The sequence below is a fragment of the Neodiprion fabricii genome, chromosome 2, assembly GCF_021155785.1.
Source record: "Neodiprion fabricii isolate iyNeoFabr1 chromosome 2, iyNeoFabr1.1, whole genome shotgun sequence".
Taxonomy (NCBI): Eukaryota; Metazoa; Arthropoda; class Insecta; order Hymenoptera; family Diprionidae; genus Neodiprion; species Neodiprion fabricii.
Window position 1 is genome coordinate 9,195,893 of NC_060240.1, and position 26,934 is coordinate 9,222,826.

At 46.5% G+C, this 26,934-nt stretch overlaps 1 protein-coding gene and 1 long non-coding RNA gene across 2 annotated transcripts in view; one reads left to right on the forward strand and one right to left on the reverse strand.

Annotated features, from left to right (window-relative positions):
• The window catches only part of LOC124175425, an 89,370-nt gene that overhangs the window by 24,515 nt on the left and 37,921 nt on the right, over positions 1–26,934 (reverse strand). Inside the window, exon 3 of the long non-coding RNA XR_006869161.1 lies at positions 1,343–1,551. This is a non-coding gene — a long non-coding RNA (uncharacterized LOC124175425). The remainder of the gene's footprint in view (positions 1–1,342; positions 1,552–26,934) is intronic.
• The window catches only part of LOC124175423 (N-acetylgalactosamine kinase), a 73,833-nt gene continuing 67,970 nt past the window's right edge, over positions 21,072–26,934 (forward strand). The window contains exon 1 of the mRNA XM_046555664.1: positions 21,072–21,181. The gene's annotated coding sequence lies outside the window, so the exon portion shown is untranslated. The remainder of the gene's footprint in view (positions 21,182–26,934) is intronic.

Below are 26,934 nucleotides of genomic sequence, written 5' to 3' on the forward strand. Positions count from 1 at the left end.
GCTTGGAGAGCTGTTTTACTGGTCCCTGTTTACTTAGGATCACAAACGCTCCTTGTAACTGGAGCGGCACTTACTTTTGTTCCATAGAACTCTGCCGCGCTCGTTTACCAGCTCAGGGACCACTAAACTGTAAACCAAACCGAAAGCGGTCCGATATGGAAGCCGAAAGAGAGCTATGCCATCTTCTTGGTCTCTTTGCTGTACATAAGTTTATCCACAGATGCATGGAAAGATACTTGAAACCGATCATAAGAGCCTGAAAAATTTCCCTACCAGACAAATTACTCGGTGCCTCGATTACCTTTTATCGTATTTCTGTCTCGACCGTTTTTTGCCTCATCCGTTTTTACACACCTTCCACGGTGCGACGAGACCGAGAGCTTTGTCTCTGCAGAATGTGGGGGCACAGCTCACGGTATTGTACGTATTACGAGGAGGATGGCTACACTTTCACGTCGCTAGATTTGAGAAAACTTTTTCAATGAAGATTATTCCAAAGTCCGTTATAACTACGGTACGCTCCCTCGAGGGCGTGCCAACTTTTTTCATTCTCCTAACTTTCACCCACGTACTTACACCGTATACATCCTTCTACTCACCTAGACGGTGCGCCTACCGAGTCGTTTTAAGTACGCGCGCAAGGACTGGGAATAAGTATGCGCGAAGGACCAGACGAGATGAATTTGCAGCCCCAGGGTCTGGAAGTCTGACGTGCTGGTTGTGGGAAATTGCACAGGATTCCTGATGTCGAACTTTATCGAATGCATGCGTTTATAACCGTAGCTACGCGGCCATAAAGGAGAAAAAGAACACAGGTAGGTATCACTGCGTAACAGTTAATCATGGGAGATGCGTGCCAGTATTGGAAGCACGCGAGAGAACTCGACTGTTGAAAAATACGGAGTCACCGCCAATCTGACATCCACTCAGCATCATTTGACGTTCATTCATCTAGCGCTCCGCTCCCGCATCAAAGGTCGGACAAGGAGCATAATGCGAACGGAAACGGGAACCAACGAGGCATGACGATGCACGCGTCTGTAATTCAGCGCTTCAGTGGCTGTCGACGGTGATGGTAACAACACAATTTCGACATTCAAGGTTGAAGGAACGACCACAACATCCAGCGTATGCCTGGAGTTAGAATAAACTGTGATTTGTGACACGCGTTCGGTTGCACCTCGGCTGGATTTGGAATTCATGAGACAATCGAGGGTAACGAGTATTGTACGAAAATTGTTGTATAATCACGTTTGTGATTCTAAATTAATACCGGGCTTTGGGAATGACAACAACTATGGCAACAATGCATTTTTCTATCAATTACTGTAATTGTACTCACGTCTGGTACGCCTTAAACGTCTCGTTATCCTTCCGAAATTTTCTCTTCTGTGCTGTACTCCGAATTCAATTTACTTGGAAGACCGGAGTCACGCAAAAGTACTCAGCGATGGCTTAGGAGCTTTCAAAAATCCCACCTCTTCCGACATGAAAGACCTTCTCAGGTTCAATTCGAGACGGTACCAGTAGGCCAGTTTGACAACCGCTAACCTGAAAAATAAACTGATTCAATTCCTTCGGTAAATCAAGTTTCTTGGGTAGGTATGAAAAATTTGCGACTTCATAAGGTGATGGAAAAAATGAAGAATCGTATCAACCTGGTTTGATTGACAATTGTGCAACGATGCCGCGGTTTGGAAAAATGACGGCAGGTACTTGATAACGTCAGCTCACTGAGATTCCCCATTATTTGTATATGATATTGATACTTATATACGACGGGGTATATAATGTATGCGTACGCATGTATGTTTGAACGCGTGTGGTTTTGTATTTGACGAATATACGAGGCTAGTCAGTGAACGAACATCAGAGGGTTCCTGACTGCCGCAGCATCGAACACTAATGCACAATATACCCACATACATGTACATATGTACCTACTTATATGCCTCGTGCATATACACTTTGTATATTGGCAATCAAACATCGCATTTAATTTCGGTACCGTACGGAAATGTCAAACATTTTGGTCAAACATTTGACAAACACTCGTCGCCTGCGCACCGCGCGCTGTCGAAACAACTCGCTGCTTCTGCAAACAAGCTTTATACGAACCAGACATACATAGAGACAGACAAACGGCCGAGTGATCGAGCGAGGCGAGCGAGAAACGAACCACTCGCTTCGAATCCGACTGCTGCGCGCACTCAGGAGCCTCTTCGGTTGCCTACTCACAGGCTGCATCCTCGCCGCATTATTATAATTACCCGTTTCATCAAAGCACTCCAATTCAAGAGGAGTCTCTCTTGAGCTTTCAACGTAAGTCGTTCGAATCGGAGTTTCAGTTATCGCTTAGAGCAATGGATTCAACGTTGCTCAAACTCGAATCATGCAGTGCCAACCAGGTGTAGATTCCATCAGGAGTCGACTCAATTCATTTCGAATCACTCGAGTTCACTTGCAATCGATACAGTGATTTAAATTTGCATCAGTCCACTCGAGATTAGTTGGCGTTATTCAAAGTCTTTTGAATTCATCAACTCACTTGAGGTAATTCCAAAAGAAGTAAGCCCTTTGTGAAACTGTTTATTTTGATAGGCAAAAAGTCAAAGTACAGATCGAGACCAAGAAGTCAGACAGGTGAGGATATCAGTTGAAAAATCACAACCAACGCACGTAGGCCAGAATGTGTCTCCACTCTTAGAACCTTTCGTCAAAATTTCGTGATTCGAGTGTATTGAAATTTCACGGTTGAACGAAGACACCGTTGACGAGCGAAGAAGGTCCCGCAGAATCGGGACCAGGTGCAAAATGTATGCGTGTGCGCTAAAATGATGAGGGAACCGTGGTACCCAAGGTGGGTATTAGGTTGTCGAGGTGGCTGACTGCAGTCACTCACTCTGAGTGAAAGCGGACAGCTAGAATCGATTTGTTAACAACTTGTTTACATGCCATACATCCCCGACGTTCGCTTCTGCAGCTCCCTATTGTTAAATCGAAATTTAATCTCCACGGTACCCAACGTGTTATTTACTCTCGACAAGCGTTCGCCTTCCCGGTTTCTACTGTCAGAATTCGGAGGAAATACGGTTCGATTTTCTCCTCCAGTCGTCGTAGCACATCCGAAGTTGCACCGCAGGATCCTGAAGGACCCTTGCAAGGCTCGGTAATCGCGATAAGCCCATGGAAGCTTGGCGCTAATTAAGGGATGATTAGACGCGTTCCCAATCTCTGTTCGACGCCACTGTCATAGGCGAAAGTAAGATAATTTGCACACACGTGACGATCCGCTGCATGTGTGGAGGCGCGTAGGCAACGGATCGAAGTTAGTGATAGTGCCGCGTCCTGACAGGATGGAATTATTATTGCAATCAGCTGCCAGAGCTTAACCATGCCGCAGCGAACTAGAAACAAACACCAATTAATAATCCACACGGGCAAGTGCGGACACTGTAAATGTGCGGATGATACCTAACCGTGCCGGAATTGAGTGTACGTACACGTGCGTGGTTACACACATTCGAGTTTCCGTAGAGCGTTAATTAACGTGTCCGGGAAGAGGTGTTCGTAGATGTGGGACGCATAGGTGAATCACAACTCTACCCTACGCGAGAAACTTTTTCTCCATTACACGTAAGATCATCTAAAATGCAATTAAACAGCAAAGATTCGCGAGTGGATACAAATCATATCGTGTGGAAAGATGTGCCACTGAGGAAGGAAGGAGTCTCTTTGTAAACGCACGTTTCACTTGAGGATACGAAGTGATAATAAAAATTGCAAAGTACTCCGTACTCAAGTATTGCAAAACTATGATCCGAGGCTTTAAACACATACGAGACCAGGTGTCCGATTTACCATTTCGATTCGGTTCCACATAAGTTGTCAAATCCGTTTGGTCATAGCGTAATGTACCGAATTTTCGACAGGTTTCCACAGTTTCGCTTTTCTTCGAATTACAGTTATGCGAAATTTCACTTGAACACTTCAGATCCATTACGTCCATACAAGACAGCGAAACAAAATATGCAAGCCCATCGATGAACTTAATTACTTTTTTTAGAGAACTCATATCATCCACTATCGCTGCCATGTTATGAGAATAGTACCAAGCTAGCCACCGTGTGATTGTATGCCATACTTGGCGTAGTACATCGATCGACTGGACGCCATGAAAAGCCCATTACGAGTGTGATTGCATAATTATTGCGTTCCCAGTGAAACAACCCACGCCTATATCAATGCCCTGCCCCACCCGAGCGACTGTCTATACAAGATGCACGAAGGCACGGAACGCGGAGATCAGGTACACCTGCTCTGATCCATCCTCCCGAGTGCGGAGTGATGAAAAAATGATCTCCCTGTTCTGCGTAAGCACTTTTACACGTGAATAATTCGGAGTCGTCGAGTGGTACGTTCCCGCTGCCGGTTCCCTCGTGCTCTGGTGTGAGGAGCAAGGCGCGAGAGAAGTCCTGTGGGTCGGAGGTCGAGGAGACGAACGAAACGGGGGCCGCTGATGAACAGGCATACGGCTCTTACGTTCGGATAGAGGTGACAGTGCAGGGTGGCGGCCGCTCTGCACCCCCTCGACGTCCCGCTCTCTTTCGGTATCCTTCCTCGTCTACTAGGGCCGATTCTCCTCTCGCTCCGGATATGAAATATTCAGCGGCCCCCGAGGAGGCAGCACGAAGGCCTGGCCTGCCATGGCTGTCACAAGGCGCATTACACCGGTTCCCGCTTGCCAGCCATTTAGCTGATTTAGAGGACTCCGAGAAAAACATCCTACGCCACTTTTCCAGCCACTCCCGTGTTTCACGGGCTGTGACACGCGAATCGAATTTGTCAAAAGGTACCCGTTTCGCGCCTCTCCCATTCACCGCAATGAATCTGCAGCCAAAAATGTAACACCATCTGCCCGGCAAAGTGCTCAACGGTCACTCGATCTCGCCCGTTTTCCTTTCACCCGGCATCGGACCACCGCGCTTATTTAGGACTTGTTCAAAGGTGGATCCTGGAAAAATACTTGAGACGCAGATCCTCGCCAGGTCGGAAAGCACGGCCGCAGGCAGTCGGTGGTAAGGGGGGCAAATGACAAACGATCCTACGCGCTATTGCGCTAGATTAATACCGGGGAATTCCCATCCGGTGGGCACGGGCTCGATATAATCGAATAGAGCTTTTGTTGATATGCGTGTATAATCAAATAAGGCATCCCCCCGTCGCCCCAATCAGCATACATTTGTATGCACTTGCACTCATGGTGAAAACGAGTTCTAAATGATGGGTAATTTGAGTCTCCGTCGAGCCCGAGTCACCCCCGTTAAAATACGAGTCTCTATGCGTGTGCGACCAAATACACCCCACGTTCACTCGCTGCAGGCTTACCCACCCCTGGCTCTAGACCCCATAACCGTGAGTGGCAAGGCCTAGATGTAAGTAACGCGGAGTTCCCTTCCTTCCTGGACCAACCCCACCCCCTTTCTGAGCCAGGGGTTATTTTCCCCGGCACAAATTCACCCGGAGTTTAGGTCTTGCGATGCGTAATACAGTATCGCTGTTTTACATACTGTAGAATTAGGAATAGGTAACTCATATGCAAATCGATGCTGATATGCTTGTTACGCTTGGCGTGCACTGTGAATAAGTGTGTGACAAATTTATCAGCGACGTACGGACCGGCTCGACTGATTAGCAATCGGATAAACGAAACATCTGAATCCAACCACTCAGTCGACCGGATAGTCGGACGTACAAATAAGCTCTTGAACATAAATTCTGACAAATAAGAAAACGGACAAACGTGCAAACAGACTTTACGGCGGTGGCAAACATTCCCAGCCGCGTACTCTTATCAAATTAATCATTTTACGAGCCATCAAACCTCTGCTCATCTTCGCGCGTATCCGTATTCATCCCAACATGCTGCACGTACGATGTTTACACGCACCACAATTGTGTCATTAATCGAAAGACTGCGGAAGATCCGACACCACGTCTTATAATGATACTGATCAGAATTTTTTTTTCGAGCCACGTACTTCAATCTGACTGGTTCAAAAAGAATTGGTCATTGAAAATTTACTCAACTTTCCTCAATAATCAGATTACTTACAAGAAAGGTATCTCAGGCCCATCTCTCCAATTCGATTTCTTTTGCACTATGTTGTAGTAGACTAAAAACTGAGGGACACGTATTTTTTTTAACTGCCATTAAACGCTTGAAGGGGGATGAAACCACTCTATTGAAGGTAAAGCATGTCAAGGGACGATTTGGGAATTGTTTTTTTTTTTTTTGTATTGAAAAAATTACATTTTTCATTTCTCGTTGTGAGAAAACTTGTCCAGTTGGATTGGTTAAAAAATATTACGTTCTTGTGACTAAGACTGCCAAATCACCCCCAGACATGCTTTACATTGGATAGTAGTTTCACCCCCTCAAAGTGTCTAATGGCATATGAAAAAAAATACGTGACGCTTAGTTTTTAATCTACTACAACATATTACAAAAGAAATCTAATCGGAAAGATCGATCTGGGAGATACCTTTCTTGTTAGAAAAAAAAAAACAATTTTTTCGTTCCTGCTATTACCACACAAATAGAATTTTCCAGCTCTGGTGTTTCGCAATAATTCTCGTAATACGGTACAATATGTGGTTGCATGGAACGGATTGAAAAGCTCCGGGGGATGAAGGGGGAGCAGACTGCGGGGCAGGGGACAGTTTGCGAGCGGTTTTACGAGGCCACCAATACGCTCAACACACCAGCACGTTGTAAAACAATTATACGGTGTCGCTGGGCGATCAATAAATCATCAATTCTATTGTCATTGCAGGCAATCCAGCGTGTCATGATTATTGTTGGCACTCGAATTCGGCCGGAGCTTGCAGGTTACGCCGGTACACACTGCACATACCTATCTACACGTACAACTCCGAATGTCGTATAACGCGCGTTTCGACCAATGAATTCTCCGACTTGTCCGAAGCGTTGATAAACTGCGTTTATTATCAGACACTGATTTTACACAGTTGGGATTAATGACTACACGGCGCTGTTTAATGCTCATCCACCGATACGTACGTTTTCAAATTCACGTGGCGTCGACGCAAACGTCAGTCACACACGTACAGCATCATTCATGGTTGGATGGTGATATCGCACCCTCGAATCTAGTCGCAACACTGACTCGTGGTGAAGAAATTGGCCGTGTTTTTTTTTTTTTTTATTTTTGCATAAATCTTTCACCTTCCACACTCTGAATGGCTCGCACGTGCGGACACAACGAGCATGTTTTACGTTCCACGCCCCGTCGTCCGAAGACCAGGAACACAAAACAGGTGCTACATACTCGTGCGCCTGAGGGAGAGATTTGTAGTTTCATTAGGCAACGGCTGCTGCTTACGACGACGGGCCTGTTGTCTACAACCACTTACAACGCTACTTACCTGCCTCGTAAGTTGAGTAAGCATATAAGCAGCCCAAGATACCCAGGCTAAGACACCCTCTCTCTGTGGGGAAATTTTGGAAAGACCTAATCCACCGGGATCTTCTATGTGTTGAAGACAAAGATCGATTCTCGAGTTTCATTATTCCTCGAGTGAATAATTTGCCAGGATATTATTACAAAAGATGAAATCACCCCTTCTGATCCAGTAGTCGTCATAGATAAAAGACGTGTAAAAGCTTTCATACGTCACAAAATGAACAAAGCCAACATCAGTATAAAAATAGTCCTGTTTCAGGCTTTAAATTGTAAACACGCATTGCTATTGAAGTAGTTTTTTCTTTTTTTTTTTTTGTAGCACCCAGTTCAGTATGTATTTATAGTACTATGCGATTTTTCGAAGCGGTAGAAATTTTTCACCGAGTTTTCAAATCTCAGCTGCGTCACTGTATTATAGTGAAAAATAAAACGGAAAACATTCGCGCGAGCGAGAATCCGCCCATCGCCATGACCATTGAAACTTTAGACATCTTCCTCCATTGCACAGGATATCAAACGCGAACGACTCTTCTTTCGGAGTATAAGGATCACCGCGTTTTGCAATTCGTCCCGTAGTACCATCCTGGGGAGTTTCGTTTAGCATATACGTCCGTATGCCGTAGATATATCACGCAGTCATTGCAATATTGGCAAAATATATAAGTTTGTACGGATATACCACGGAGCTTGAGCCGGATCGTTGGACTCGTACAAAAGGAGAAAATCCATCCGATGCCGGCGCACAATGGTTCGAGAGCGCGAGACGGCTGGTGCAGCTGCAAGGATGATCCGCGGGCGTTAATCCTGACTCTCTTTCCGGATCGCAGCGCATGCACAAACGGATCTGGAAAGCAGATTTCTACGTTTTCGACGTCACGGACGTTCGATCGACGCTCTCGACGGTTCGCGAAGAAATTTCCCATTACCCAGAGTCAACCCACCCGACCGCCCCAGTCTGGCTCTATATCTTCATCGCATTTTCGAAAACGTGACGAATCCTCGACGCCGAGGATTTTACCCGTCGCTGACGATGCTTCCTGGCACCGCTACCTTACACGCCATGAAAATCTTTCCCCCAGTCGACACGTAAACAACAGACTACGACGCGATGGTGCTTGCTGTGCGGTGGGGAAATAAGGTTCAATGGCGAATTAACCATCACGACGTAATTATCACCCACGAGATACATACGTAAATATCTCCGCATGATTTTCACGAATGGAAGGAAAACGTGCCACTCTTCCAACTGTGAAATCGCCACTGTTACAGAAGCATGTACCGATCTTGTTCATTCCCTCACTCCGGATAGCGTTATCAAACATGCCAAGAGTCGTAGTGAAAAGTACCTATTTCGAACGCACATCAAGTCGTACCAAATCACTCCAAGTCACGTAGAGGAGTTTGGAGTGGCGGAAATTCGCTTGAAGTCTTTATAAGCGAGCAGTGCATGCAATTGAAACAGAACGATCAACCCCTCGTATTCTAATAATGAGAATTGGACAATCGTTGGAGTTTAGCGGAAGGGTAAAGGGTAGTTTTCGGGTGGTGAATATAAGGGTCCGGAATCAGGCTGCCAGGCAGCACGTCGAACGCGTGGTTATAACGTTGGAGGTTATATCTAAGAATTTGAGTTAATTTCATAGCTGATCACCCAGGGTAATCCCGAGCGGCGCAGCGGCATTAGGGTCACTGGAGCAGAAAACAAAGCTGCGGGTGATCCCCGTCGCTTCCAATCGCACGTCATAAGTGCTTCCGAGCCCCATTCGTCATTCGGTTGATCACCGAGCAGAGGTTGAGGGATGAAGCGAGGAATATTCCTCCAGCATTTCAATCCCTGCCGCATTGTCGTAAGAAATCTCTGGCCGATTCGCATGGAACATGAAAAATCTTTACAAGGACCTTGAAAATTCCCGGTGCTTAAAAGTCACCCGCGTCTAGAGACACGGGTTGAACACACTTAGCCGGCTAATCCGGCGCGTGGCGAGTCAACCGGGGGCAATTCGTCGCGGCATTGTGTGCCGCGATAAATAAATCAAGTCGTAAGCAGCCGATTTTCGAGTTTCCCTCGAGGCCACCCCGCTCGCCCTTCTTCTTCGCTCTTCCGTCGCTTAATGGCCGCTGCCGTGCAGTGCTACTGTCGTCTCTCACGCCCCGGTGTGCTTCACGCAATCCGCAGCTAAGCAGGCTGACTAAGGCACCGTGCAGCCAGCTCCATTCTGTGCTCAAAGTCATTATTATAATACACGTAGAGAAACGCAACGTGAATAGGAGTATCAAAGTTCCTTCATCCCCCACCAAGAGCTTCTTCATCCGAATTAATGTACCTAGTTTCGTTCGCCTACCCACCGCTACAAGTAAAGCGAGAAGCGCATCGTACCGATCCGTTTAACCGTAAGGAGTACGGTTAGTTTTTCGGCACGCATTCGCTTATTACAGCAATTTGACGGACATCCGTAACTCAACGTTGTTGCCGACATTGCGCCGACAGGCAGAGAGAATAAAGAGCGGCATATCCGCGCAGGTGCGGTTCTCGAACCGCACATCCCCTTCATCCGGCACGATTGTTTTCTTCCATTCGGTGTGAAATACAACGTACATACACGGACAATGTAACGTATGTAAAGCCGGAACCGCCCGGATATACGGAAAAAGAGAGGGAGTGTAGGGAGAGAAATGGATAGCGTCATTCGACGGGGTTGGGGGTATAACGCGTGTGATCCTCGAATAGGGAAGCTGTAAATAATTGGCTGATGTGTTTGCACTGCGTCAAATGACGGGCCAGATTTAGTCGGTCTCACGCCGCCATGCGAATCGGCATTAGTTGGGTTCGCGGGAACGAAAGGGCAGTTGGAAATACGTACGATGTACCTACATATGTCGCCGCTCCTATACACGGGGTCCACACATCGACGCCGTTATTTATGAGATTACCGCGGATTATGGGAAACGCGTTTCCGTCAGAATCCGCGAGAGATCAAGATTGATGCGCCGCTGCCGTTCGGAACTGTTCGATGAAACCGATTGAATCGGAAGCATGCCGCACCGTCTGATGCTTAGGCAAAATGGCAAAGGGTGGAACGGAGTCTGGAGACAGGATTCGGTGTGTCGAACTTCTCCCTGCCAAAAGATGCCGGAGTGTCTTTCGCTCGCGTTTCCTTCCGCGCACGGGGATTCGTTGACACGTCACGCTGTCTCGTCGAGTATCAGCCACTGCTGTTGCGTCGGTGCTGCTGCCAACTTCACCCCCCGGACGACCAACCCTTGGCGTAAGCGGCAAACACACACGCACGCGCGCGCATAGACACAGACGCAAACGCATACCGTTATCCGGAGACGTTGCAACGCCGTGATACAAGCTACGAGGTCCCAGTCTTGTCGAAATCCTTTCAATATATCAGCGGCCCACAAGGGTAAACATTCTGTCATACGAGATGCTGCTGGAAAGGGGACAAAGGGGCCATTTTATTATTGAGTATATTGAGAGTGGAGTGACTACTCTATTCTCGTATTTTTCTCCTCCTCTGCTCTTCTTTTTCTTATCCATCTTCTTCTTTCTCTCTCGCTCGTCCGGCCGGCCTCCGGGACGTGAGAAAGGAAGAGACGGGGATAAGACCGCTGCTCCGTCGATTGCTGCTGCAATAATATTTATTCGAGATCTGCCCCGTTATTACCAACCACTACGAAACGAATTTATGTCCCAGGCACACACTCTGTTGTTCTCTCGTTCGCTTGGAAAATTGTTGTTGGAATATAGTTTGGGGTAGACGCGGAGCTAATGTCTTGTCTGAAATGTACTCCTCCCTTGCCTCTTTCTTTCTCTTATTACCTCGCGCGATCGCGCGCGGGGAAGATGCAATAAAAATAAGCTGAGTCTCGCCCGGGCCAAAACCTGCGGAGCATAATCTAACCTCCAGAAGCGATGCTTACCCAGAAATTACGGTCGTTACTTATACACTCGTGCTGAACCGCTGCTATACGATTTATTACATCCGATTAAAGCGATTTAATCTATTGTTATACCCCATGACGGGGGTGATCTTCGTCGCACGAGAAACAGCATCCGCGTCTTCTTACTCGCGGTGATTACATCAACGCGCGGACGAATTTATCCAATTCCAGTTTCGTTCGAGAATAAAGCAGAGTGTTTTTTCATTCCTGTCTGGCGTATCTGACCGATGCGAGGCAAAACAAGCCGGGTGAAAAACGCGGAAAAAATCTGTAGTAGACACCGATTTTTCGAGTACCTATAATACGCGTAAAACAGCGTCAACCGGTTTTTGAAAGATGGGATTCAACCGTAAAACGCGTAACGCTTGTATATAGATCAGTTCAAGTGATTCACGGACCGTCGCGTTTTAGCTTTGAATACGAAACGACCGCAATAATTTTGACGAACGGTCCTCGGGATGCTCGAGGAATCCCCCGTAACCGGGTGCTAGATCTGTTTTTCATTTAACACGTGAAAAACAAGCGGGACGTCGACGTGCGACAAACAGTGAAAACGTGCCGGCGGATGAGGACTCCTCGTGTTGAAACAAATCATCGTTCCGGTTGAATAATTTCACGCATCATGTCGTCCCATTCCGCGCTCCATGCATCGCGTAACAACGCATCTCGCCTGCAGTTACGGTCGGGATACGCAAGAGCGTGCATTTTTTATATACCAATCCTGCCAAAATCACAGAGCAAATAATTCCGCAGGTCTCAGAGCCGGATGAAGGAGTCGATACGACGCGGCGTTCGAGTGATTGGGACACGTTGTATCACACGATGCTCCTGATCCGGGCGGGCGGAATCATCGAATGACCGAGCCTGCGTTCACGGCATTATAACTGCAGTCAGTTGGACTCGTGTTCGATCACTGACCGACTCGGTACCGACCCTGTGCGGTATCCCGGGGCGTGATATCCGTATTTGTAGACACGGATATTCACCAGCGTTAGCCGGCTCGTTCGCACCGTTGTAAAACGACGAAATGATCCCGTTTTCGATGCGTCATTCCGGACGTTCCGAATTTCCCTCAGTGAACGCACACATGTGCTAATGCACGCAGACTTCTAATCGATATAACGGTAATTTTCCACAGTCAATTTACCCGCTCAAGTTATCTCGATGATTCGTAATCCTATAATTTGAACAAGCCATGGTCATAAATCCGGTGGTATTTCGTTTCACAGGTTTCCGTTTTTTTTCTTTTTTTTTCTCTTCCTTTTTTTAAAATTACGATAAACGTACTTGAGAATTTAGAATTAGACGGGAGAGAGAAGAACGCACGCGAGGAAAAATCAATCGTTGGGCCGAAAACGCGTTTATCCGCGTGTCTCCCGGGTAGGCAATGAATACGAGAATAGTAACCGTAGATGCCATCTCGATCCTGGGGGTTAAATTAAATGATTTGCATAAGTAGGTGGGTGTCGACACTGGCAAGCAGAAGCGGGCCCGAGGGACGGGCGAGGGGTGAACGGGGCGAATTCAACCCCCTCGTCTCGCCGAGCAGGCTACAAGAAGAATATATTATATATTATGGATAATAGGGAACAGCGATATAGGAGTGACGATAAGGTCTTATAGCCACGAGTCGGCACGTGTCGACAAGTCTGCCAGCCACTGATACAGGCATTCGCAATTATTACACGAGTGCCATTCGGTCCGCGTGTGTGAGGGGGATGCAGGCACGTTGAAAATCCAGAGCTCAATCATGCAGCGAGGCGAGTGAGGAATCTATCGAGGGTTGGAGATGGCGTTATAATAACAAAGAATCATGGAAAACCAAGGGCTTTTCCGCGAGTTCGCGAGTATGCGAAAGATACACACGCGCGCGTCGCACACCCTGAACAGCTAGGCATGTACGTACGTACATCGTAATGCCGAAGTGATTCCTGGGAATAGTATAACGCGTATGGTGGAGACGTGGGCGAGAGTGAGGAGAGATAGAGAGAGCATCGGGGCACGATTGCCTTTTCGATGTAGCGGTGGGTGTTTGTTGATGTTGCGACAGGAGTGCCACGTGTCATTTCGCATTATTACTGTTTGCCAAGAGACAGAGGTACCCCCTCGTCACCGCGTCGTGGGAAAAGCCAACACAAACAATATAAAATCGAGATAGATAAAGTGACGGGGGACACGGTTCGCGGGGTGCCGTGCCAATCCCCTTTCACGATCGGTCTAATCTCGGATTGACTCGTGTCGCTTATTAATATTTTATGCAAACACCGCATGATTTACGTCCGCCTGCCAGAGGTGCATCATGATCAACGCCCGCGTTGGTGGCGGTTCGTAAAACCCGGTAACTAGCCGAGGACCGAGGCAAGCCTGGACCGAGGTGTACAAGGGTTGATTTCACGGACACCTACGGAAACCGCCATTGCAGCCGCGCGTTACGTGGCAGTCGGGTTTATCTGCCGGCAGGAAATCCCGGGATCTGGTGACGCAGGCGACCGAGGCGGGGAGGAGAAGAGGGTACTACAGGCGAAAACGGGAGAAAAATCTGCAAACCAAAACGAATCAAAGTAATCCGGGAGGAGCGTTCTAAAAAGGCCGCAGCGGTTCGCGGTCGATGAGCATTTCGTAAATAGATCCCTCTCTCCAAGGCTTCTTTCTCTCTCTCTCTCTCTCCCTCTCTCTCTCTCTCTCTCTCTCTCTCTCTCTCTCTCTCTCATCGCGCCCCTCAGCGATGAGATCGTTGGTATGGTACCCTCCCAACCGTCGTCGTTTTAAATTGCTGATGAGCATTTTTAGATTGGTTACGTTAAGTGAATTGGTACATAGACGGCTCTGTGTTTTCCCGATAAAAGTCTTAATGAATCCCGGGGAAGATGGCTGACGACACCGCGCTGTATAATACAGCTGTTAAAAAATTGTCCTCCCCCGACCGTGCATATCCAGGAAAGGAGGTCCGATTTACACCTTGATTAAGTATAATTTTTGCGTACCCAGCCAGCCTTCGATAACTGACCGCAAAACCCGGCTCCGCGTCTAGAGGACATGACTTTCTCCTAGGTAGCCGAGGGCGTTCGTCCAGCCGCGACGCTGTCGGACGCGGGTGAAACAAACGTAAATACGAACGCGAAACCTGAGGGGCTGAATCCAGTACGCCGGAGTTAATTAACGCCGGCGAGGCATTAGAGTGAAATGCAGAATGTAGAATGGGGAGGGATATACATACCTACCAACCCCTCGAAACGAGATTCTACCTCGCAGCAACACGGCCGGGCAATGGAAGGCTTGTACCTCCCATCTCTCGTCGCAGGCAGCACATCCGATAAAAGGAATGGGCACGCCGGACGCAGAGTCGCCAACGTACGTAGGTACATACAACAAGTGCGGCAACAATAGCGTCGTCGACAGTTCGTTAAGCACTTCTTTCAATATGGATTGTTCGCCGGCCGGGGGACGCTGGCTAGTCACTGTGACTGTCCTCGTTCCCCGTTCCTCATTCCTCGCCTAGCTCTCCCGCAGGCACGGTAGGAGCGAGATGACTTCGGCCGAAAGGTGTGAACTGGAGATAACCAACTGGTGTTGTGACATCACCCAGCTAGCCTCCTGCACGCGCGACCACTTCCTCGTCACCTGAGATAATATCGCCCCCTTGTTACCAGAACGTCCATCCATCACCTCTGGGATTTCTACGCGGTGAACGAAACGTCTTATTATTCCCCATGCCATGGAGTCTTGCCGAGTCATTCGTTCCCCACTCCTGTTGACGGGAGGACAGTCTCGCCGAAATTCGCGGTAGTTCACCAGGGATGGGGTTCGCGAAGAAGAATAATGACCACTGAGGCTGCGTGGTAACTCGGAACTGAGGAGCTACCGATGTCAAAATGTTTACTCTTTGCGTTAAATAGCTGTGTTCGAATACGTTGTACGTACATACCTAATCGATACGCTGACTGAATGACTGTCAGAGAAAATTGTTCCGAGAAATATGATGATCGCCAACATAAATATACATTTTATTCGTGTCGCTATACGCTATACCTATAATGTAGTTTTATTTACTGCTCATGCCTACCGTGGAATAAACTTGGTCCTCGGTCCTGTAAGCTTTCGACAAAAGGTACATACCGAGCGAGCTGACTATGACGAGGCCATAAGTCATGGTCACGTCGTCGTAGAGAAGAGATGCTTCTTCTTATCCCATCCGACAAGTTGATGGATCGTTAGCAAACAATAAGTCACTGTGGTCATCGTACTGCTACTTATACCGAGTCGACAGCCCCGGACAGTGTGAAAGGTTGAGGGTTGAAATTTGGGGTCAAGTATCGAGCTGGACTCTCCCGCATCAACGGCTTTCGGTTGTCTATGAATTGGTAATATCGCGTCAAGCCATATCAGCCCGTACTCAATCGACGAGACTATTATTCGAAATATTTATAACAGATATAAAATTTCAAAATATTTTTTTTCTCTTCTTTTTGTTTCAATCGTATCCGGCGACTTTAGCTTCAGCCATTGTGTCAGAAATTTGACGTTCGCGTCCCTCTCCCCTCGTCGGAGGGCACAGAACACTTCACTCGGGAAAAAATACGTCCGGATCGCGAAAACGGGAAAATACGTCAATCAAGCCGGCGGGACCCTCGTGGACCAGGATTGACCAGGACGCATCTGTCACCGAATACATTGCCGCGCGAACGATTTTGTTGGTGATGAAATTGACCCTGTGTACGCTAAAAATGCGTGACGTCTCGGGTTTCTCTGTGTACAAGAAAAGAAAAAAAAAAGAGTAGACTGTAGTTTAAGCACCGTTTTCGATGTTTTAGCGTCAATGCTTCAGTCATTGCACGTGATTTTGACTAATTACCGCGCGATGAAATGCAAGATTATTTGAACGCCACGGTGTTCTTATCTCAGTAAAAAATCTGACAGTCTATTTTCGAGGATAATTCGTTCGAAATAGAATATAGAAATGTCAAGGGGACCCCGGGTGAAAGGTTCGTCTGGTGCTGGTCTGGTTCTCCCTCGAGAAGAGTGGGTATATAACTGTATACGTATAACCAAGACGAGGAGACAGATGGAGCGAGCCTGTCGTCGGGTAGGTTTGAAAATAAAACAGCCATGGACCACGTAACAAGTTAATGCCTGAGGAGATTCTGGTCCTTCGAGGGCTCGGGCTTCACTGCTAGGTTGGGTCATCATCGGCCTTCAAGCTCGTCTATGACTAGGTCTGCGTCAACGTCGTCACCGTCATCGGTGGCACGGCGTGTCGTGTTTCGCTCCCCCGATTCCCGCCGTGACAGAAAATACGCGCCACTTGGCAGCCGACTCTACTCGACTAGCTGCTGCAATGCCCTTCGTACAATGGGCGAACCGAAACGCCGTGGAGATTTGAAACGTAACACCCGTTACAGTGATCTCCTCCCCCCCCTCATCCCGGGGTACGGGCGCGACGTTTGGTGGCTCGAGGGTTTTCGACCGGGGTTCCAAAGCCCCAACGCATGGCTCCCACTACCCGAAGCGACGTGTTTAATTGGTAATCCGTTTAAAGGATTAGTAACTCGTGATGAGAATTAGGACGTGTCGCCCGTTCGGCTGCCTCCAGCTTGTCCACGTCTCCGGGCAGACAAGACTCGGGGAGTGAGCGAGAGACGGAGTCGTCGTCCATTGGAAGTCACCAGGAATCGGGTATTAGACACGTGTATAAGTAGGTATGTCACCTTTGTCACGGTGGTATTAACTCGATATTTTTTCCAACTGAGGTATCTCCAGAGTTTTTTTTTAACAACGATCTCTTCTTGCACACCGGTTCGATCCTCCTTCGAAGGACGATCGTGTTGGAGTCGAGAGATCCGTGACATGCCGCAGCTCATTATATACCCCGACTCGCAGTCAATGTAAAACCAGTTGCCGCGAGTGGTTAAATTCAATAGCTTCGTCTACAGATCCTTGAGATTTTCATCACTGATTGTTCGGTACGATGATTCAACGGGTGAACGTGAAACTCTTTCGATGATATGTCTACGTCACTTGAATGAAGATAGTACAAGGAATCAGGAGCAGCTGGCATACGTACATTTCGTAGTTTCGTGAATGTTTTCGGGAATGATTTCTGTCAAAGTATCTTCTACATCAATTGGACTCGATTTAATTACTAATTTCCACGCTTCGTACTCAGACTCTGTATCTGATTTCAAACATTGAAGACGTTAAGAAAATCTATTAAAACCCTTCGATTCTCTTCAACGACATTCGTTTTCAAAGTACTAGTCCAATGGAATAGTAGATATGATGGAACTCGAGGGTATACATGCAAGTATTTATGCACGTATTCACACAGGCACACACACGCGCGCAAACGAGCGACGCACTCGAAAACAAGGGGGGCGTTGAGCGTTTCACTTGGTGTACTCGGAATGACGTTTGAAAGCGAGACACTATGCATACATATATGTAAGCGTGTAGATAGGCTGCAGAGAGTGGTAGAAACCCAGTCTACCCCCGGGGTTCGGAGTGCTTCTGGGGATGGCTCACTTTTCAAACAAGCTTACTCTTTACTTTGTAGGCGACTATAACGGCGGGTAGGTGAAGGGTGAAGATCAAATCCGTCCTGATCTAATAGGGATTAAAAGAGTGACAAATGTAAGAGTTAGTGACGGGTGAGGGGCGGGGAGAAGGCTAACGCGCACAACAACCCATGTCTTTGTGCCCGATGGCATGAAAAGGGGGCTCGTTGAAAAGTTCGGTTTCTGTTGAATCCACCGAACTGTATTACAACCAAAAAGAAATTTCTTTTCGAGAACACATTTGAGACCTTAGCTGTTTCTCATACAATTTTTCGTTTTTTCAATTTTGTTCCTTCGAGCGTATAATCGGGCGAATTGGGAACTTTGTCACTTGGATACGTGCGCGTTTATACTGTAAATTTTGTGAAGAAAATTTTTAACAGTAGATATGGAAGATGGCAGGTGAATATACATATATAGACGCGTAATGTATAACTGTATAAAAGTATATACTCGCGTATGCTATACCTACTGTATACCGTAGTTTCAGAACAGAAGCTCGAGCACGCTGGGTAAAATTGCTTCTTGGCTAAAGTCTTGAAACTTTTCTCATTTGCCTGGATGGCAGAAGACCCCCAAGTACGTACATAGTAGGTACCTACCCCGTCACCGTGTTAGTCGAATCATAAAGAACTTTCCGAAATGTTCCGATCCCCGCGTCTGATCAATCCAGGAATCCGACATCATCGTTGACTGAACCATTGACTGGAAATATCTCACGAAACTGACCTACCCCAAGACACGGTTTAGCACGATCAAGAACGCGAACGGAACCCTTGTTTGGTTTTGAAAATCGACGAAGGAATTAACCTGCTTTACAATTTCCATGCTTTCAAAGTTGCCATTTGTAGCAAAGCGTACGTTTTCATGGTAAGTGGTTCATCTGGTTAACTGATCGAGTGTAAATGGAGTAGGAGGAAGATGAAACTGCGAATTACCTCAGTCAAATCGTTTGCCGATTTTCGGCAACATCTAACCGAAACTGGATTCCCGGTTGGACAGCGCTAACAAGGTTGAAAAAAGTTACACCCAACACGTGGTAAGTCAGAACTGAAACACTGCAGCTTATATCCCTAGCAGCGTGAGTTAAAAATTTTACGCCAGTGGTTCGAATTACGATCCATCAGGATCAACCGGTCGTCCCTCCACTTTAATAAGGATACCCGTATAACCCTAGAATTATCGGCCCTCACTCTATACCGCCGCGCTAAACTCCCAGCACGGAGCCATCGATCAATCCAACACCGGGCGAAGAGGCCCACCTGGCCCAATTTTATGGTGGATCCTATCCAGAACGAATTATAAGGCGAACCGAAAAGATCGTAACAGTGAAGTTCGAAATGATACTGTGCCTACATGATTCAGGATTACATTTCGACGCGCGTTAAAGACACGGTTGCATCAGCCTGCAACGAGACGAACTATAACGTACCGACCGATTAAGCCGCTGTGAAGATATTCGGAAACGATATGTTTTCGAAAAAGTGTGTTCATGTCCTCGGGCGCGATGCTGGGTGAACGAGCTCGTAGAAGGTGAAGCTTGTACGAGAGTGGAGCCGATAAATCAAATAACTTTTTCAGTAACGGGCTACATCGAGATAAAATGGTAATGAAAACATGGCCGATACGACGCGATAACATTCCGCAACTGAACCGGGACACGCGTCCTCTCCTCATGCAACGTACGGGCCGAGGGGCGGACGGGGCCGGAGGGGGCTTGTGGTGTATACCAGGTACTACATACCCGTTGCAAAACCGCCCGGCGGCTATACGGCGGCCCGCATTCTCGATTCTCGTCCGAGTTCTCGTTGTCCATCACCCAGCCCTCGCCGTCACCCTCGTCCTCGTCCTCGTCCACGTCCCCGGACGTTGGGAGCTCAGCGAGTCATTAGTACGAAAAAATACAGTCCTCCATCATCGGTCAATATCAATTCAACTTAAGAGACGAATAAGGCGGGTACGATACGTGTAACTTGCGACGGCATAACACGTGTCCGACAAGAGAAATCGACACACCAACGGTACGGATTAAAATTTACTTCGAGGCTGCTTTGGTACCACCTTAATTCAAATCACCAGTTCTATACAGACGCTTTCGTCGATCTACCTTGAAGACAATCGATTTCGATCCTTCAAAACGATCTGCGAAGTCTACAGTGCTGTGAAACACGCAACATAGGTGTCTGCGAACCACAGGAACGATGGCTAGGAATAAATTTTCACGGACTGTAATTTACGAGCCATGGCTGATGAATACGGCTTATCGATTCCCGATCCTCGTCATTAAGTAGTTTTTCTCGTACGGTATAAGTGAATCTGATACTTACGTCGAATCGCGTTATCGCCAAATGATTCTAGGCATACTGAACGTCAGTTTTCCGTGTATCACCAGCATTAATAGTACTTAAGTTGATCAGGTTAATTGACATTTATACGCGAATGTCGTACGAATACACGTTTCTCAGCTCTGTTAGAAGCTAGTAGGTACATTAAGTGCCGCATAAATCACTGTTGCCGAGGAACGATTTTGAATATAAGTAGCAGTGTTAGTACAGGCAACAAATTTATCCGGTTCAGCGATTGTTGGACGTATATACCTGCTTGAGGACGGTTATCATTCATTGGTGATAAACTCGTGGCTCGATGAATTTCTATGAGATTCTCGAAGCCGCGGCCCTACCTCAGACGAGGATAAAATTTATCTGATCAAAGGGAAGACGGTGCCGTTGGTTTATCTGCGGAGCCCCGGAGGTTCGTAAACTGCGTCCGAGATACCTTCCTTATTAACATTCCGCCGGATGGTGGAAGAAGCGAGTCGTGTCCGCTGAGACAGGCCGCAGGACCGCTCCTCGGACCTGTACCCAACAACTTTGAGAGCTGCCCTTCGAGCTGCTTTGCTACCTCGGCCAGTTTCAGTCCCTGCAGTAGTCTTTCGAGGCATCGACGCGTCGCGAGGCTTCTTTCGAGTACATGAAAAGTTTTGCTACGGTTCGTCCAACATCGTGGATTCGCCGACGGTTCGCAACATGGAATATCAAGCGGCGGTGACAGTGTCGCGATAAGCAGCTAGTAAAATAAATTACAAAGTTCATAGACGAGGTGACCGGGACAAAGAAAAGTCGGTGAAAATGAAGGAGCTGCTACACTTTGGATACAAATATCTGTCGTACAAAAATTCCCCAACCGACTGACACGGTGAGTATCAGTAGTCTGCACTCCTCGATACCGGATTCAAACTCATTTCTAAAATTAGCTCGGTGTCTAATTGCCCGAGAAGTCTGTCAAGACGCGTTCTCCGTCATCGCAAATCAATCTCGTTCAATTCGACCAAGTTCTTGCGACCGTTTCGTAACTGCATCGGCCGTTTCTCTACCTGACCAACGACTCTCGTATGGCTACATGTGTCACGTGTACCAACCACACGCTATAGTCCTGGATGGACACGGCGTAGTTTGACGAGTCAGCTTTTACCGGCGATGGCGCCACTCTACGAGTCGCTTGATTCTTGCACGGCATGTCTCTCTCTTTACTTTTCGCGTACTCTTTTTCTTTTTGTATACAGGTCTCCACCTTTTCATTTAAATTCTTACGGAATATCATTTTCGACATAACGATGATAATCCGGTTTCGTATAACGATGCCAAACTTTTTTGTCAGGCAGAGAAATCGTTGAGATTTTTGCCTATTGCACTGTTTTATATTCAAACTATTCTAAAATTTAATTCTCTCCAAAATCGGATTACTCAAATATATCCACAATGTAATTCCTGCAATTCAAGTACGTAATATAGAAATTAGTACACACGATCCACCTGCACGAAGCTTTTTTCAAGTTACTTTGACTTCCCTAAAACCGAAAGACAGAATTTCGAACCGCTTCCGTCACAATAATTTCGATCACAGTGTCTCAAATAGAGTATTCAGAAAAATTGCTTTGTCATCTGAACAAAAAACGTCACCAAATTTCTTAAAGCGTAGCATAATAACATGGAGAAAATTGGAATCGAATTAAATATCGATCGATAGAAATTCATCGGAGAGTGATCCGGCCAATCGGCAATGAATAAATATTCTCGGTACCGGTGGATGATCAGTACAAATACAAGTTCCGAGGCAAAAGGGTTCCCAGGAGTAGCGAGTTAAGCGCCGTTATATCCTATATGTCATCGTGAGCAATTGCATTGATATGCATAACCCCACCTCGCGAAAAGACAGGCCGCAATTTGATATTCAATATTCAGTGGGTAGGTATAATATTGTTTTACTCTGGGAGGGCATCGATATACATACATACATATATATATATATATATGTATATAGCTAACCGAAATACGTATACGTGCCTATAAAGTATATAAGAGAGCAAAGCTCGGTGGTATATACGTGTATTGTCGGTACCGGGTGGCTGCTTGCCACCCCCCAACCCCCACCTCGCAATGCCCTCCCGCAGTCTATAGAGATCGCAGACCAGATTCCCTCGGAATAAAATCTGGCCGCATTATTCAATCGGATCTCATTGGAATGCTTCGATCAAACTTAATAATGCGCGGCGCGCAAGAAGAGAATGCAGATAGTGCGTGGGCTGCATAAGGGATCCTGGTCGTCTGCAAGGGACCTTATAACCATGGTTCGTAACGCGGCCAAAGGGGGGGGCGGCGTCGCGACGCCCGTCAATTAATACCGGAGCGTCACCTTATCTGTATGCGTTCCTCAATCCCGGCTGGTCCAGGTTCCGTTCCCACGATACGGATAATACGCAAAATATATTCCCCCTTTGAATCAGGCCTCACTTTATTCCAGGCGCATTCCGCCCGGCAGGAAATCCCAATACGTCAATCTTGGAATCTGATTTCTGAGACTCCCGAGATTTTTGCTGATCGTTGAAGAATACCTCTTCGATATACCCGCACCGCGCTTTCGGTGAACGATCAAGGCAATCCAATTCCGTGGGTACAAATTTCTGTGGCAAATTGCGAAGACCCTTCAAACTATCCGACGCGACTGTTTCAATCTCAACAGATATCCGGAGATATTTCGATAAGATTCAACGATCTGCCTAATTGCAAATGATTTTCTTCCGTCGGTGGGTACACGGGGGGGGGGGGGGGGGAGGAGTCGGCTCATCTCCTGCCGAAACTACGCTCGCAGGATTCACGACGATCCCGTCTGGGCCACCCGTCTTGCGATAATTAAGCCCCCGTGGTTTGTCACGCTAATGAGGAGTTCGTCCGCGCATCAAGAAGCAGCTCCCGGCGTCACTGCGGTGTAGTCTCGTGATTTTTAGTCGTTAAAGACAGAGTGGAATTTGATTTGTCCAGCAGTTTACGAAGTGCGAAAAGACTTGAATATTTCTTGCTCGCTGGCGAAGCGGTTTTATCAATACACGAACCACACCATTCACGGGTATAAATCACTGAGAGAAAAAAGTCATCGAATCGACTAAACGTCTGGTCACGGGCGACGATGTGAATATTTATTTGTCTCGGTTCGAATCGTCTGTCTAAATTTTGTTAAACCAACAAAAGTATTTTGCGGTATCGAGTGAGTGATATTGTGTTCACCGCGTTTGGTTGAATCAAACGAATATCACTTGTTTCAAGTAATCCCGTCATTCCGTGTGCGTGATTGTAGAATTTTTATAAGCCCATCAATGGGATTGCAACTGATGTGAAGTATTGGAACACGACTACGTATAGTTGGGGGATGCGTGGGGGGATAAGAGATTGGAAACGTCAACACGTCAAGAGGCAGAAGGACAAGCCTGAAGCATACCGCAAGCGTAAAGGACCACATACGGTATGTGGACAGACCGCAGGATCGGCAGCGAGACCGCAGGGAGACCAAAGCGCGCTGAGGCCTTTCGACGATCACTGGGTACATATTTGTATTCTACTTTAGTCCGTTTACTGAAACAGATTTTAGTTTGTTCAAATGCGTGCGCGTATACGCGCCGCTCGTACTATGTATAACAAACAAAACGGATTGACGTTTGCCGCAACGTCAACATATTTTTGAAAAAAGAATATACCGAGGAAGAGAGGGAAAATAAAAGAACAGGGCGTGGGTCCGCCGAACCGTTGACCGAAAAATGAATCAGATATTCCGCATCGTAGGTGGTTAACCCGAGCAGTTTGCCGGATACTGGAATCGTTCGAAGAAGTATAATCGCAGGTTCGACCCTCATTCCACATCGTCGAATAAATATCCAATAACAGAAATATATCGCGAAAGTGTCGGCGAGGGAACGAAGAGGCGTAAACTATCGGGTTTAATTCTGTTGTGAGATTTAATTAATCGTACAGGGCTTTGGAAAAGGCATACGCCCAAGGAGGAGTATGAATACAGAGGGTATAATAACTTCTGGGAAAGCGTTATATGTATGCGTCAACTTTACCAAAATTTCAACACCACCCCAGCGGCAGCCAAATGGTAAATGGTAGTTTGAAACGGCGGTGTAGAGCCATTTGAAACGGCTGCCGAAGCGGACTGGAGAAAAGCCCGAAACGCCGAGCGAGAAGCAAGCGGAACCGGGAGAATGGGTATTGAGACCAACCGACGCCCCGGTTCTTCAAGTTTCCCGGAGGCACCGCCGCAATCGTTTGTTCAACACACCGCCAACAAATCCAATACACACCGTCAGACGTTTCGGTCCGAGGTTTGCTGGGTCTAGTGCTAAACCGTCACAGCTCCTTAAAATTTTGGCAAACTTACGACAAGCGAACACATCAGGACTCGCTTTATGAATCTGAGAAGTGATCGGGCCAGGAATCGGTACACTGAGAGAAATACACGATGCCTGTTTTACGGAATTTTTCTAGTTACTACAGCAAATGAAATTTCTTTCAGTGTAAGGAATCGTCAGACGAATATGACGTTTTGTCCCGAGTGACAGATGACGTATATTTTAAGTCAGATCTTACACATGTGATTAAAAGCAATTAGAGTCGACCCGAAGTCAGGTGAACACTCGATTCTAGAATGATCAACCGGTGTTCTTAGACATAATCACATGATCACATCATTGCATCATCGTGTAACAAACGTCAACAGTAATTGGACGCGCAACGTGGATACCGATGTTTGGATCAAAGTTCATTTCGAAGCGAGAAAGTCTCGTGAAAGAGAAAAATATGAAGGAAGAGAAAAATTCTTTATACAAAGTTCGCCAGGAGGAAAGAACAGAGTATAAGCGTTCGCCTGGTATCGCGGAACCAAAGCAAGTTGTTGTGCTTTGTGGCAGCCCAGCCGCAAAGCGGAGAGTGGAAAGGTACAGACGCGGTAAAAATTTCTACCCTCAAGCGTGAAATTCGATTGATGTAATACAGGGCGTTTCTCAAACTGAAAACCATTCAGAGAGTATCGTTGATCTTGCTACAAGCATTCGAACCACTCTGAGATACCCGATAAGGGTCCAATCGGAAACTTTTGCCGATCACATTCACATTAACGTGGTTATAATCATTCTATTCCGAGTAGGAGAAAGAATAGAATTGATGTCTATGTTACGGTTACGAGGGAATCAAATTTTTCTTAGTGAAATCTGAAACCGGTAGCACGATGTTAAAACACATGGAAGTAGGAACTGTCAGACAATAAATCTACTGTTCAAGTATAATTAGGTACTCCTAACTAGTGTGTCCTGTGAGATGGCCATCTATATATGTGCAGTATATAAATATTATTAGTATACGCATGGTATGAGATTAACGGTAAGACCAAAAACTAGCATACGTGAGATATTACGAGAGCCGAGTATGTATTTTATCTCTGTTTTATGTATATTATAAAGCAATCTGATTTAACTATGTACACAACCTTTCGGACGAGCTTAATTAATAAAGAAGGCTTGCTCTAACCAAGTTTTTACCACGTATCTACTCTACAAGAAACATTTTGTGAAAATATAGAAAAGATTGCGATAAAACGATTATACATTAGATCGTATGCGTGACGACCCAGATTCCCCAAGGAAGGTGTGTATAAATTAGAATATATGTGCCGCGAACTGCCGCATAAAATGTGGCAATTATTTTTAACAACCACAACATCGCGTGAATATCTAATTATTAGGTAGCGTCGAATATTTACAATAATGAGATTTTCGTACGAATTTAATTGAGTTGCAATGCTCCGAGTGATCTGGATGCTTGAAATCTTTCACTTCGAGTTCGTTTCGCAACGATTTGTGCGCCACGCATGTATTCGCAAGAGTATTTTGCAACGCCTTATAGCCGCGAGTGGAGAATCTCGCAGGGGTGTCAGGGGGTGAAAAACGAAGAGAAGAATAAGAAAATCGGCGAGAGTTGAGGGGTTGATCGAGGCCCCGGAATCCCCAGGGGTCCAAGGGGAAGTAGTAGGCAACGATATACACCCCCGCAAACATATGGGGCCCATTGTCAGCCCTTACTTGTACACACACCCTTGCGAACCCTTATACCACGCACCCCTGGTCGCTTTTACGCGCACGGCGTCTAGATACGAGCCGAGATATCGCGGGAAAACCTTTTTAGAAACTACATCGTGTTCTCAACGGTGCACCAAAGGAAGGCCAACGCCTTCCCGCAACATGGTTGTACGCGTAAGCTCTTGGGTTTCCAAAAAATATGTTCATTTTTACACTTTCAAAACACTTCGCATACCTGTACGATGTTAACCATGGACGGTAACAATTCCTACTTTGCGTTGTTACATTCGAATATAGCAGAAAAGAAGATTGCTTCGTAATTGAAAGAGTTTCCAAATGAGGTATTCCACGCCAACTCGACAAATCATTTTCCCTAACCATTTTCGATTTCGTTCGTAATTTTTTTACGATTTTCCTAACTCTGTTTAATTTTTTTTACTTCTTTTCAAGAAACACAGTTTCAAAGATCAAACCAGAATGACATTTTTGAAACTTTCGAAAAAATTCCTTAAAATTCTTCGATCAAAGATTATTTATTTTTGCA